The sequence below is a fragment of the Cervus canadensis genome, chromosome 6 (genome assembly GCF_019320065.1).
Source record: "Cervus canadensis isolate Bull #8, Minnesota chromosome 6, ASM1932006v1, whole genome shotgun sequence".
Classification (NCBI taxonomy): domain Eukaryota; kingdom Metazoa; phylum Chordata; class Mammalia; order Artiodactyla; family Cervidae; genus Cervus; species Cervus canadensis.
The window spans coordinates 89557066-89569142 of record NC_057391.1 but is presented as its reverse complement, the minus strand read 5'-3'; the positions used below and the strand labels follow the sequence as shown (position 1 = coordinate 89569142).

General features: G+C 38.6%; 1 long non-coding RNA gene across 1 annotated transcript; it reads left to right on the top strand.

The window, feature by feature from the left end:
- Nucleotides 1–2532: 2532 nt before the first annotated feature.
- On the top strand, nucleotides 2533–10236 carry LOC122444352. Its single transcript, XR_006270197.1, has 3 exons — nucleotides 2533–2610; nucleotides 4160–4320; nucleotides 10182–10236. It is a non-coding gene; the product is annotated as an uncharacterized LOC122444352 (long non-coding RNA).
- The last annotated feature ends 1841 nt before the right edge of the window (nucleotides 10237–12077 follow it).

Here is a 12077-nt window from a genome sequence, read left to right as displayed (position 1 = left end):
AAATCATGTTTACTGAAATTCAAATTTAACTGGGAGTTCTCTATTTTATCTATCAATCTTACAAAAGAGACATGCAAAGGTAGACTTAAGGCCTGGGTAACTCAGGACTCACTGGAAAAGACTCTGATGCTGGGAAAGATTGAAGACAGGAGGAGAAGGGGACGACAGGGGATGAGATGGTTGGATGGCATCATTGACTCAACGGACATGAGTTTGAGCAAGCTCTGGGAGATAGTGAAGGACAGGGAGACCTGGCATGCATGCTAAGTGGCTTCAGTCATGTCCAACTCTCTGTGACGCGATAGGCTGTAGCCTGACAGGCTCCTCTGTCCATGGGATTCTCCAGGCAACAATATTGGAGTGAGTTGCCTTTTCCTCCTCTAGGGGATCTTCCTGACCCAGTTATTGAACCCATGGCTCTTAAGTCTCCTGCATTGGCAGGCGGGTTCTTTACCATCAACGCCACCTGGAGTGCCCTACTGAAGGTGCATATTCTTTAGCGTCTGAGTCGCCAGAGAAGCCCATCTATATAATATTCTTGTCCAGGAGGACCTCATTCTTTTTAAGAATGGAAAAAGGAAAGAATCTAGATGTTGAAGGTGTACAGAAAAGAATACCTATTCAAGAGTTGATTTTCAAATTTATCATTTCAAAATATTATCAAAATAGCATTATGAAATACAGATGAATGGATACAAATGCTCCCTTCTGTGGAAGAAATAAGGCTGAGTTGGGAGAGAAAATAAGGGAAGAGGAGGAGAAAGAGGAAGGAGAGAAATTCATAAAACCACTCAGAATTACTTCTAGACAATCATGCCCTTCCATTGTCTCCTAATCCATATAGCTCCTCCCAGGAGGTGAGGAGAGATAGATAAGGGAAAATTTATCACAAAGAAAGTGCCAAAAGCACTTTGTAGAGCACAATGCCTCCTCCCTCAAATATGCCTTCTCTCTTTCTGCCTGCTATGCTTTGGTTCTTACTATCCTATTCCTGTCTCATTCTTTCCTTCTATCATCTGTCTGTCTGTCTGTCTATCTATCTATCTATCTATCTTATTTTTATTTTCTTCCACTGTCCCCTGCCTTTGGTCTTATTCTGCAGGTGGCTTTCAGTTGTAATGGGGCTTTCTCTCCCCTTTTACCTAGACGAGGCACCCTTGGTTAGTAAGGATTACAGATGGAAGCCTCCCCGTCACCAGCACACTGACCTGCTTTTTGTACAACTTCATGTATTATCTATATCAGAAAGTATGTGAGTACTCAGAATAATAAACAAAAATCGTTTTAATGTACCTGTTTAAAAATGAATACTTAACCTTAAACAATCAACCCTATAACACAATCAGAGAAAGCAGAAAACATTTTAGCCATAAAAAGACATTTTAAGGCTCACAAATATCATGAATGGATAGATATGCATATTTTGTGTACTGTGATCATATTCTTTACACTGTTACTGGAAAGAGCGTAGCAACTTGTCTTACAGATTTGCTTTTGAGGTTTACATAGGAAAAAAAAATGTGTTCAAGGTGTCTGAGGAGATGGTATGGTGCTCTTGATTCATAACCCTGAAATTTGCTATTCAGGGTGACCACCTATACTCCTAGGAGAGAGTTAACTGGTACAAACTTTCTGGAAAAGAGTTGGGAAATGTGAACTGTGAGTCCTGAAGGTGTTGATTTTCTTTGACCCAATTAAATTCACCTTTAAAAATTTACCCTAAAGCAATATTCAAAGTAGAAGCTTTCTATATGAGAATATTCACTTTAACATTATTTGTAATGGTAAAAAGGAATAATTTGAAACAATTTAGTCAAAAAAAAAGAAAGAAAAACTTTGCATAAATATGGAACATCCAAGTGATTGGATATTACATTTTCAAAGATAAATAAAAACATAAAATAGATATATAGATGCGTGTGTTTGTGTATTTTAATATTTATGTATATACACATATACCTATGTGTATAAAAGTATATGTATGAGAGTGTATGTGTGTATTAGTACACATGTACTGGTTTACTTAAAGTGCACATTACTAAACAATGTATTTTTTCCTTGGACAATTTGTGAGTGTAAATGTTATTTTTCATAGAAGAAAAAACTGATAAAGATACATAATTGGAAGATTATGTACATAATTTTATATAAGCTACATAATTTTCCAAAATTGGTGTCTCTGGGTGGTGAGGTTCTGAGTGCCTAAAAGCTTCATATACGGCTACATCCTCAAATTGTTTACTGGAACCAATATTGTCTTGTAATGAAAAAGTAAAATTACACACACAAAAAAGTCTCACGTATACAGAGCTTATATTGCCAAATTCCATCGCTGGCTTTCATCAGCGATTTCTGGACTCAGCTCAGTTCGGTAAATGAGCAAGGACGCTAAAACCACTTTCAGAGTCGCCCTTCCGGCAGCATTCCTTGGGGCTTATTAGGGTGATAAACACCTTTGTCCAAAGCTTATGGTCAGCAGTATTCACAGCAAAATCCAATGCCCCTGTTCCTTTTGTTTTTCATGTGCATGTAGCAAGGACTGCCCACACAGCCAGTGGCGCAGCCTCAGGGTCCATCCTCCTGCTCGGCTGAGCTTTTAAAGGAGCCCAGGTATGTTTTAATAACCTTGGAAGTGGGAACTCTCTTGCACCGTTCTCATACCCAGCCAGTTGCTGTGTATCTTGGCAGAGGCAAGCTTCTTGCTAAAGAAAGAGAAATATTTCCATTCTTTAATAAGTCATTCCAAGTTTCCTGTGATGTTATAAATAATCCAGCAAACAGCCGGCTTTATTCTGCTTAATTTGATATGGCAGATTTGAAATGTCGAAAAGTTCACTCTCAACATAAGCCATGCCACGGGACTCTGACCAAGCTTCCCTTCCTGATGGGATAAACTTTATCATCACACTCACTCAGGAAGGCAGCTGAGAGCCCGCCTGGTCTTCACGGGCGCGGGCTGCTGGGGAAGGCTGCGCTGGCCGCGCACGCTGGGAACATGAGGTCAGTCCTTCCAGCTTTGCTCTGGGGGACAGGCCACTAGCCCGACAAATTCAGCTAATATACCTGCCACTCAAGGGTGAGGACAGAGAGGCTAGAAAAACAAGGCTGAAATGAGCCTGTGAGTGGCTGGAAGAAGAAGAATTAAATATCAATTCAGAGTAAACAATTCGATAAGAGAGACATATTTTAGTCTCTCTAGAACACTCCATGTCAAATGTCTTCTCATGACCAAGTTCAAGGGCTGATTTACACTTTGAAAGTCTGTAGAGAGCTGAATGTCGGGCATACAGACGGAGGTCACCTAACAGCCGTGATGAAAGATAAAACTACCATAAATTCAGATGCTTGGCTGAGATTTTTAAATCTGTTGAAAGAGCTCAGAGGGCATTTTGCCAATTAGTCTGCTTTTTAATAGGATGTTTTTGTTGTTTTTATTCCTTTGCCCTGTATTTACAAATCAAACATACTCTGAGGAAACAGCTTAAGTGCTGGTTTGCACTGATTCAGAAAAGAATTATTTAAAGGGGAAAAAATGACACTGGAATGTGATTTAATGAGTTTGCATATTAAGTTATTTCCTTTAATAATACATTTGTTTAAAGGAAACTGTACAGAACTCATCTGGTCTTATTTTTTAGACTTGTATTTTATCTAAATCTGACCTCCTTTTCTTCCCAGTTTCTCATTATCCTTAAGGTTGTTTGTGTTCCAATTAAGATCATTTTAGGAAATGTTTTTTGGAAATTAATATATTGAGCTGATTAGGACTGGCTGAAACCAAATGTGTGATTAGGACTGGCTGAAACCAAATGTGAAATGAGAGATCAAGTTTTTAATTTAGTTTAATTTAGAGATCAAGTTTTTAATACGCGTTTGCAAATTTCTTAAAAGATCTAAAAAAGAAAAAAAGAATTCATCTTTTGTAAAAATGCAAAAGAACTTGTGCTTTCAAGTCCTTTCTTGAATGTTTACATTGCTGAATGAATGCTGTTTTTGCGTTATGGAACAGCTGTAAATATTGTGGATAATCCTGCACTTGAAGGGGAAAAACACATAGATGGGTTGCACAGAGCTCTTGAGAGGCAGGTGAGTCCTTCAGGATTAAGGGTTCCAGCCTCATGTCACATGGCCCTTTATCCATGGTTTCTTTTTCTCACAGGGTGACTCTGAGTTCTAAACCTTCTAAAACCTTGTCAGGCAGAAGCAACACCACCTCCGTCCCTGCCTAATGCTTTTCAAGCTGCCATGCATTAGGCAGCTATCCCAGCTTCATCTTGTGTTCCTGTCCTCCCGGATCCTTTGACTTCACGCTTCCCTAGAGTAAGTACCTTAAATGGTTAGGGAGTGTCTTAGATTCTTAGAGCTGCCATCACAAAGAACCTCAAAGAGGTGGGTTAACACAATAGAAAGTTGCTGTCTCACAGGGAATTTTCTTTGCCTCATCCTGACTTCTGGTGGCTTGCTGACAGTTTTTGACATCCCTTGGCTTGCGGCTGTATAATTCTAATCTCTGCCTTCATCGTCACCTGGCATTCTTCCAGGGTGCTTCTGTCTTTCCTATGGGTGTCTTCGTAGAAGGACATCAGTCACACTGGATAAGCAGCCCTCCTTCCTCTAATTTGACCTCATATTAATTAACTATACCTTTAAAGGCTCTATTTTGGAAAAAAGTCAACTTTGGAGGTACCTGGTATTAGGATTTCAACATACGATTTTTGGGAGAGACAGCCAAACAGCCAATACTTCAGCCTGTAACAGGTAGTGAACAGGCAGTATATATAACTGCAGAAATGTCCCTTATAAAAAGTTAGTTAATAACTATATATTGATAGATTTAATAGCTGTACATTGATAGTCTTTTTTTATCAATTACAAGCAACAATACTTTCTTGACTTAACCCCATGGGTACAGTCATAGCAGGGTTGAACATGTCTTAAAGACCTATCCTTGAGATTTCTTTTTTTATGCAAACCATAGGGAGACAGGAAAAAAAAGTCACCTCATATAATGCTTTCAGATTTGGAATCAGCTGAGATGCTCTTGTTTAACTGGATACTCTTAAGTGAGATATTAAATAGAGGTGTTTTTTTTTTTTTTTTGGTCTGAACAGATCTAATGTCAGATAAAGGCAAATATGATAAAAATGTCAGGATGCTTCTCTGTACCAAAAGGTCATTATGCATTTATGTTACTTAGGAAGGCAAAGGGCAGGGTATAAATTATACTATGAAATGTTACATTTTTTAGATTTCTGGAATTCTTTTTTTCTCATTTCTTTGCAGATAATCTACTAAACTAATAATAGGTTATGATTAGATGTTGTCATAATTTCCTGTTTAATCATGAAAGAATTTACTTAAAGTGTCCAAGTGTTGAGCCAATTCTGTTGATACCCTAAGCATTTTATGCCAGTTAAAAAAAAAATCAACATTTTAATGAGAGAAAAAAGTTTTTCTATCAAGGACCATATAGAGATTTGAAAGAAGATTCTAGAAAATTTTAACCATCCTTGTTCATTAAATTAAATGTCACTTATTCACTGTTATAGTCATTATTTGATATTAGAATTACAAGTGGAATCAAATATTTTAATTTAATTTTAATCAAAATTTTAATTTAAAAATTGGTTTTTTAAAGTGTCCTACAATTTTTAAGTGTCCTACAATAAAACAAATGTCTTACTCATAATATAAAAACAGTGATACTAAACAAAGGCAAGAAGAGCTTAATTTACACTGAATGAATCAGAGAGTCGGAAGGTAGAGTTACGATAGATTAGGCTGATACCAAGCCATTTCCAAATCTCAGTGCATAACACACACACACACACACACACACACACACACACAGATGTGTGTTTCTCACTTACGGCACATATTCAGTGTGGTTCAGCTGTAGGTAGGGGACAGCTATACTCCCGGTAACGCTTAAAGAGTCTTGCTTTGGTGCTTTCATCACTACCAAGACACAAACAAAATAAGAAATGTGGAAAAGCATGCAATGGCTCTTCAAATTTCTTTCCAGAAGGGCCTGCATCACTTCTGCTCAAGTTTCTCTTGTTAAATCAACTCAGGGGACTATGAAAAATATGACGTGAGTGAGGGAAAGGAGGTGGACTAGTAAGAAGTACAGTGGTACTGTGTGCCCAGATGCTGGAGAAGGGGTGAGGGCCAGTGTTTGCTTACACTGTTATCATCTGTGAGATGAGGGTTAGAACTTTGGAAAGTGGCTACTATGGCAGGGTTTGAATTGCCATTCAAAATAACAGGAAAGAAAACTTGAAACTAGTTCATAGAAATTTTGTTTGAAAAGTGGTAAATATTTGTGCATGACCAAAATTTAGGTTATGAAGTTAAGTGCAGTGGAGAAGCATAAATAGAACAATAGCAAATTGTCACTGGATCCAGGTTTTGTGTTCATTTGATTTCTCCCATAGCTGACTGTAAGACTGAAAATGGGTGGAAATTAGTTTATTTGAGAAGTTGTGATGACTTTCTTGGTCTGTCAGCTGGACCGGACTACAATTCACAGTTATTCTTTAAATGACTTAAGTGTTGTTGTGAAGGGATTTGCAAATGTATACAGGAAATTAAAATTATTTGATGTGCTTACAAAGTGAAGGGATATGATAGGTAGATCAAAGGCAAGGAATGAGGTGGTTGGTGAGGCAGGCAAGTACTGGGCTTTGGAGAGAATCCTTGATTTTTTCTTTCTTAAGATCCCTATGTCCCAGGTAGCTCAGCAGTAAAGAATCTGCCTGCCAATGCAGGAGACACAGAAAACATGGGAACCCACTTCAGTATTCTTGCCTGGAGAATCACATGGACAGAGTAGCCTAGCCGGCTACTTATATCTCCCCTCCTATCTTCAGGAAGATGTTCCTTTAGAGAAATGAGAAGTCTCCACATTCACTGTTTCTCCACTTGGCTTGGTGCTAATTACTACCTCAGTACACATACCTTTTAATTCTTTGCCCTCCACTTTTCATTTCAGGCTTCCCTGGTGGCACAGATAGTAAAGAATCTGCCTGCGATGCAGGAGACCCAGGTTCGATCCCTGGGTTGAGAAGATCCCCAGGAGAAGGGACTGGCCACCCACTCCAGTATTCTTGCCTGGAGAATTCCATGGACAGCAACCTGGTGTGCTACAGTCCATGGGGTGGCAAAGAGGCCAACATGACTGAGCAACTAACACTTCGACTTTTCATTTCATGTCGTATTTGGGGGAACCAAACAATTCACCTCTGTATCCAAGCTCCATCATTCACTTGGTCCAGCCTCACAGGCTGCAGGTGGCCAAATCTGTTTGATGCCAGTAAGCACGCGCCTAGAACCAGTGGGAGGGAGGAACCAGTGCCCATAAATCCCCATAAAGCCCAGCATATCTGTGTGTCCAGAGGTGCAACATTCCTGGGCAAAATCCAGGCACGTGGCTGCCGCATGCTGGATGAAGGTACATGCTCCGTGCCCAATTCTGTGAAAAATTAAGAAATGTCAATTTAAAAAACACCATGTTTCATTTTCTCAGTGGGCTGACCTAATTATTACCAGCAGGTAGAGTTGGCCAATAACATGATTTTTCTTTTTCTCCTTTGGCCTCGAAGGAAAAGGCATCAGTCTCTCCCTTGTTTCTTTTCCTCTTCTTTGGATGCTGCTGAAGTAGAACAAGCCAGCTCCTCTTATACCTTCTTTCCCTTGTTATAAGCTTTGGTTCACCTGTAAAACACATTTTTTAAAAAACCAGAGCATAAACCTTGACTGTAAAAAGCCCACACGCCCTAGTGTGATTCTTGTTGTTAGGGATCCAGGGAGACCTTGTGTTCATAGCATGCCTTGCATGGTAGCTTATGCCCCTACTTCTTTTCTTGTCCAGCCATTGGGCTCACAAACCTGGCAGGGTCAGCACACTCCGGGCATTTTTTTTTTTTCATAGTCATTTGACAGTGTCTTCTTAAAACCTCCAAGTTTTAAAAACAAAAAGTGATGGTCCTGTGGGAGTTGTCTTGATAGCTCAGAGATGGGTACATGTTGTGTCTGAAGGGGTCAGAAGAAGCAGGAAAAATAAAGAGAAGACACATCATGCAAATGACCCTCACATCCATGTGCCTTTTGCATCTGCAGAAGCCACATTGATTTTCTATTTGATTTTTTCCTTTGACTCTGTCTAGGGAAATATCTGGAGAATTCAGAGGTAGGAAAAGTGTACTGCCTACACGTATTGTTCTTCTAGTTCTTGCTAGGAAAGTCTTAAGGAAGGATGTGCTTAGAATTTATCTCTGCAGATAAAATGTCAAACCCTTCAGAAAACTTAGAGTTTGGTTGATGGCAAGAATCATCTTTGCAAAATGCTAGCATGTCAAATTTTATGATGTCCTATTTACTCTGTATCTCTTGCTTTCATGGTAAAATATATGAGCGCTCATGAATATATCAGTATTATAAATATCCCTGGGAAATTATTTGAATAATAACATATGATATAAATCAATTATATCTGATTTATATATTCAAATTTTGTTTTCCAGAAAATCAATTTAGTGAGATCTTGTCAGCCTTTTTCTGAGAAGAGGAGTCATAGTCAATAATTTGGTAAATGCTGTGCTAACATGGTTAACTAGCTTATTTTCTGGAAGATTGCTCAGTGTTCTAAAGTCTCAAGGAGCTAGAGTTCTCAAACACATAGTTTGGAAAGCATTTTGGAAAGTAAGAAGTACTTGACAGTTTCAAAAATTCACATTTTTAACTCCAGTTCTGACTTCTGAGCAAAACTCCACATGTATATAATCTACTGCCAATTAAACATTTCTTAACAGGGGAACTTAGGTCTTATTCAGCACCTACCTCCACTGTCTAACACTGTGCCTAGCACACAGTTTATAGATATTTGAATGATTTATTAAATCTCTGGCGACATGAAAATAAATGTTGATCTTCTTATTTAAAAGCTAAGTCTGAAAATCCAGAACTTAGTAGATACAAGTGAATAATTGGGTTAGAAGAAAATTAATGAGCATATAAATGAGTAGAGAAATGAAAGCTCAACATAAAGGACTTACTTTAAATACATTATCAGATGGAACCAATTATTTGGGTCCATTGGACCACTGATGCATTTCAACACTATCTTTGAGGCAATAATTTTTGAACATGCCTTAAGTGATCAGTAACGTTCTCCCTTGCTCTAAGACACTATGATAGCGTAAGTCTATTGAGGAATCAAGTTATCTAGAATGATTGGAAAAACTTTGCTATTTGTCATTTTGACTCATTATTTTGGCAGGAAACAATGTAAATATATCAGAATATAATCCATGGGACATTAACATTCAGAGCAATGGCTCCTACTGCAAACAGGAGTTGGATGGATGGGGAGAGCATGTTTCATGTTAGAGATTTTTCAAATTTGTTTAAGTATTTACAGCCAATCTCCATAGGGCCTTCAAGAGAAGTTCAGACAGAATGGAGCAAGTAGAAAATGAAAGAAAAGAAAGGGAGAAAGAGAAATGGAAGCCCTTACCAGATTTGATATGTGTCTGGCTATGTGTCAGTACCACTGTCTGACAGTTTATAAAATTCCTGATTTTTCTAGACTTGTATTCCACACATTTTTTCCCCAGACCATGTGATTCTTTTATACCAAAAGAAATAGGACAATTTTTTTTTTTTTTTTAACCATGGGGTCCACTGCTCCTATGATATAGCATATCATTCAGAATTTGGAAGCCTAGTAGAATGATAGAAGGAAGATCAGATAAGATGCCAACTCTAGAACAACTCACTGCATAATAGAGGCAGTGCCTGTGGTATGTTGGTAAAAGTTCAACAACGGTTTTTTCAAAAATAAATAAATAAAATGTCCTAATGACACATTTGTCAGTTTTCAAGGTGCCAATACTCCCATCATGGCTGATTTAAAGCCACCAATACTAGGTCACTGAAAATCATCAATTGGGATAATATTTTGGGAATTGGGATTCTCAAGATCGCTTTCCTTTAATCCAATATAATCAGTCTCCAGCAAAAACTCTGGGCACTGTCCTCCAGGATACAGGACATTGCATTGAGCCAATGCCTGACATATGATGCTATGTCCAAAGTAACTACAATACACAGGTCCATAGCCCAAGAGTTTGAAGTAGGGCTGGGTATTCTTACTGACATTCTCATTGTTTCATTTTCAGAATCTGTATTGCTGAATCCCATGACACGAACATCAGCTGAACTGGAGAGCCTGGCTCCCACAGAGGAAAGATCTCCAGGAAATAACCCGGGAAGGATTGCACGGAGCTTGGAGGTAAGATCAGCATCGGGTCGTTTTGATCTCTTCACGTCAGTACAGTGACAGGAAAATAGGAAAGGCTAATGATCCTATTACCGGAAGATTCTAGAGTTGTTACAGACAGGGAGCTTAAAGGAATTCATCTGGAATTCATGAAATCCACTCTCTGTCTGTCGCTGCTTCAGTGCTCAGTTAAAACTAAACAATCAATTGCACTAACCACAGCCTGACAAGAGCAAACAACTCGGAACTTGTAATAAACTTGACCAGGAAAGTCTGGGTGATCCCAGGGGGTGAGCGCTGGCTGACGGAAGAGGGGGAGGAAGAATGCCAACCACGGCTTCAAGCCAGGGACAGGTAGGGTAGGAGTGTCTTAACCTCCCTCAATCAGTCACTCTGTGGCCAATGTGGCCAGTCAGCCTCTCGAAGGACTGGACGTCATGGGGGCCAAGAGGCAAAAATAAATTCAAGTGATATGAGAAATAGCCTTCTTTGGGCATGTCTTCTGCACTGATCAGTTCCCTCACCCTACCCCTTACTCCTGAAATTGCTGCTACAACAAGACAAATGCACACATTTTCCATTATATTCTTTTGTATTGAAGTAATCTCATTTATTTACAAAATATACGTGCATTTTTATTAGTGAAAACCAGCAACAGCAATGAGTCAGGAAAAAATAAAATAAAATAAAACCTCTTCTAGTTCAATCTACCCACATCATCTTTCTTAATGAACTCTATATACTTTGTCCTAATTCTGACCAAAATCCTTTGATGAGCATGCAGTAAACTAAACTTTTAAAATATCCAAATTGATTTCCCCAAAGAAATTTTTGTTACTGATGATTGCCTCATGATACAAGTAAAATGTCTTTGTCAATTTTTGCCATCATCATTAATCACCACACACACTCTTCTCCACTTTCCTAACTTCACGTTGTCTTAAACAATATGTTTTAAAATTGAGAAATTATAGTATGTGATTTATACCTCCAGGGCAGTTTCAATTTGTTTAGAGAAGAATGTCTAATTTCCGTAACAATAGCATGTAACTATTAAACTGTGAAGCTCTCAGTGTTTAGATGGTTAATAGGTGCAAAGAAATTAAGATGGTATCCTGACTAAAGATGGTGAATCAGATTACCAAGGATGAGAACAAATAAGTGAATATAGGCAGGCAGATGAAATAGGAAATTAAAAAGAGGATATACTTTGAAGGTATGGAAAATTAGAATGACCAGGCAAAGTGGTTCAGTGTTATGATGCTTGGTGACATACAGTCAGAATATTTTAGAATTACTGCCCTTGGTGACTGGAGTCTGTCATAAATATTTTGAGTAGAGTGGTGATGCTGGGAAAGATTTAAGGCTTAGGAAAAGGGCGCGGCAGAGGATGAGATGGTTAGAAGCATCACCGACTTGAAGGCCCTGAATCTGCGCAAACACTGGGAGATAGTGGAGGACAGGGAAGCCAGTCGTGTGGCAGTGCATGAGGTTGCAAAGAATCAGACTTGACTTAGTGACTAAACAACAACGTGTGGAGTGCGGTGTTTTGTAATAATAGTCTTACAGTCTGAATGAAAAAGAGTTTAAATCAAGATGAAGGCAGCAAAAAGGTTGTAGGAGGTAAGCCCAGTCTAAGCAAATGCAAAAAGCAGACAAGGTTCAAATACATTTCTTGTACAAGTTATGGCAATCAGCCAATTCAAAGATAGCACATAGTTTCTTCTTGACACTTAATGAGCTATCTTGTTAATTTTCTGTTAGTGATAATCTATTTTAATTATGCGGTGACATT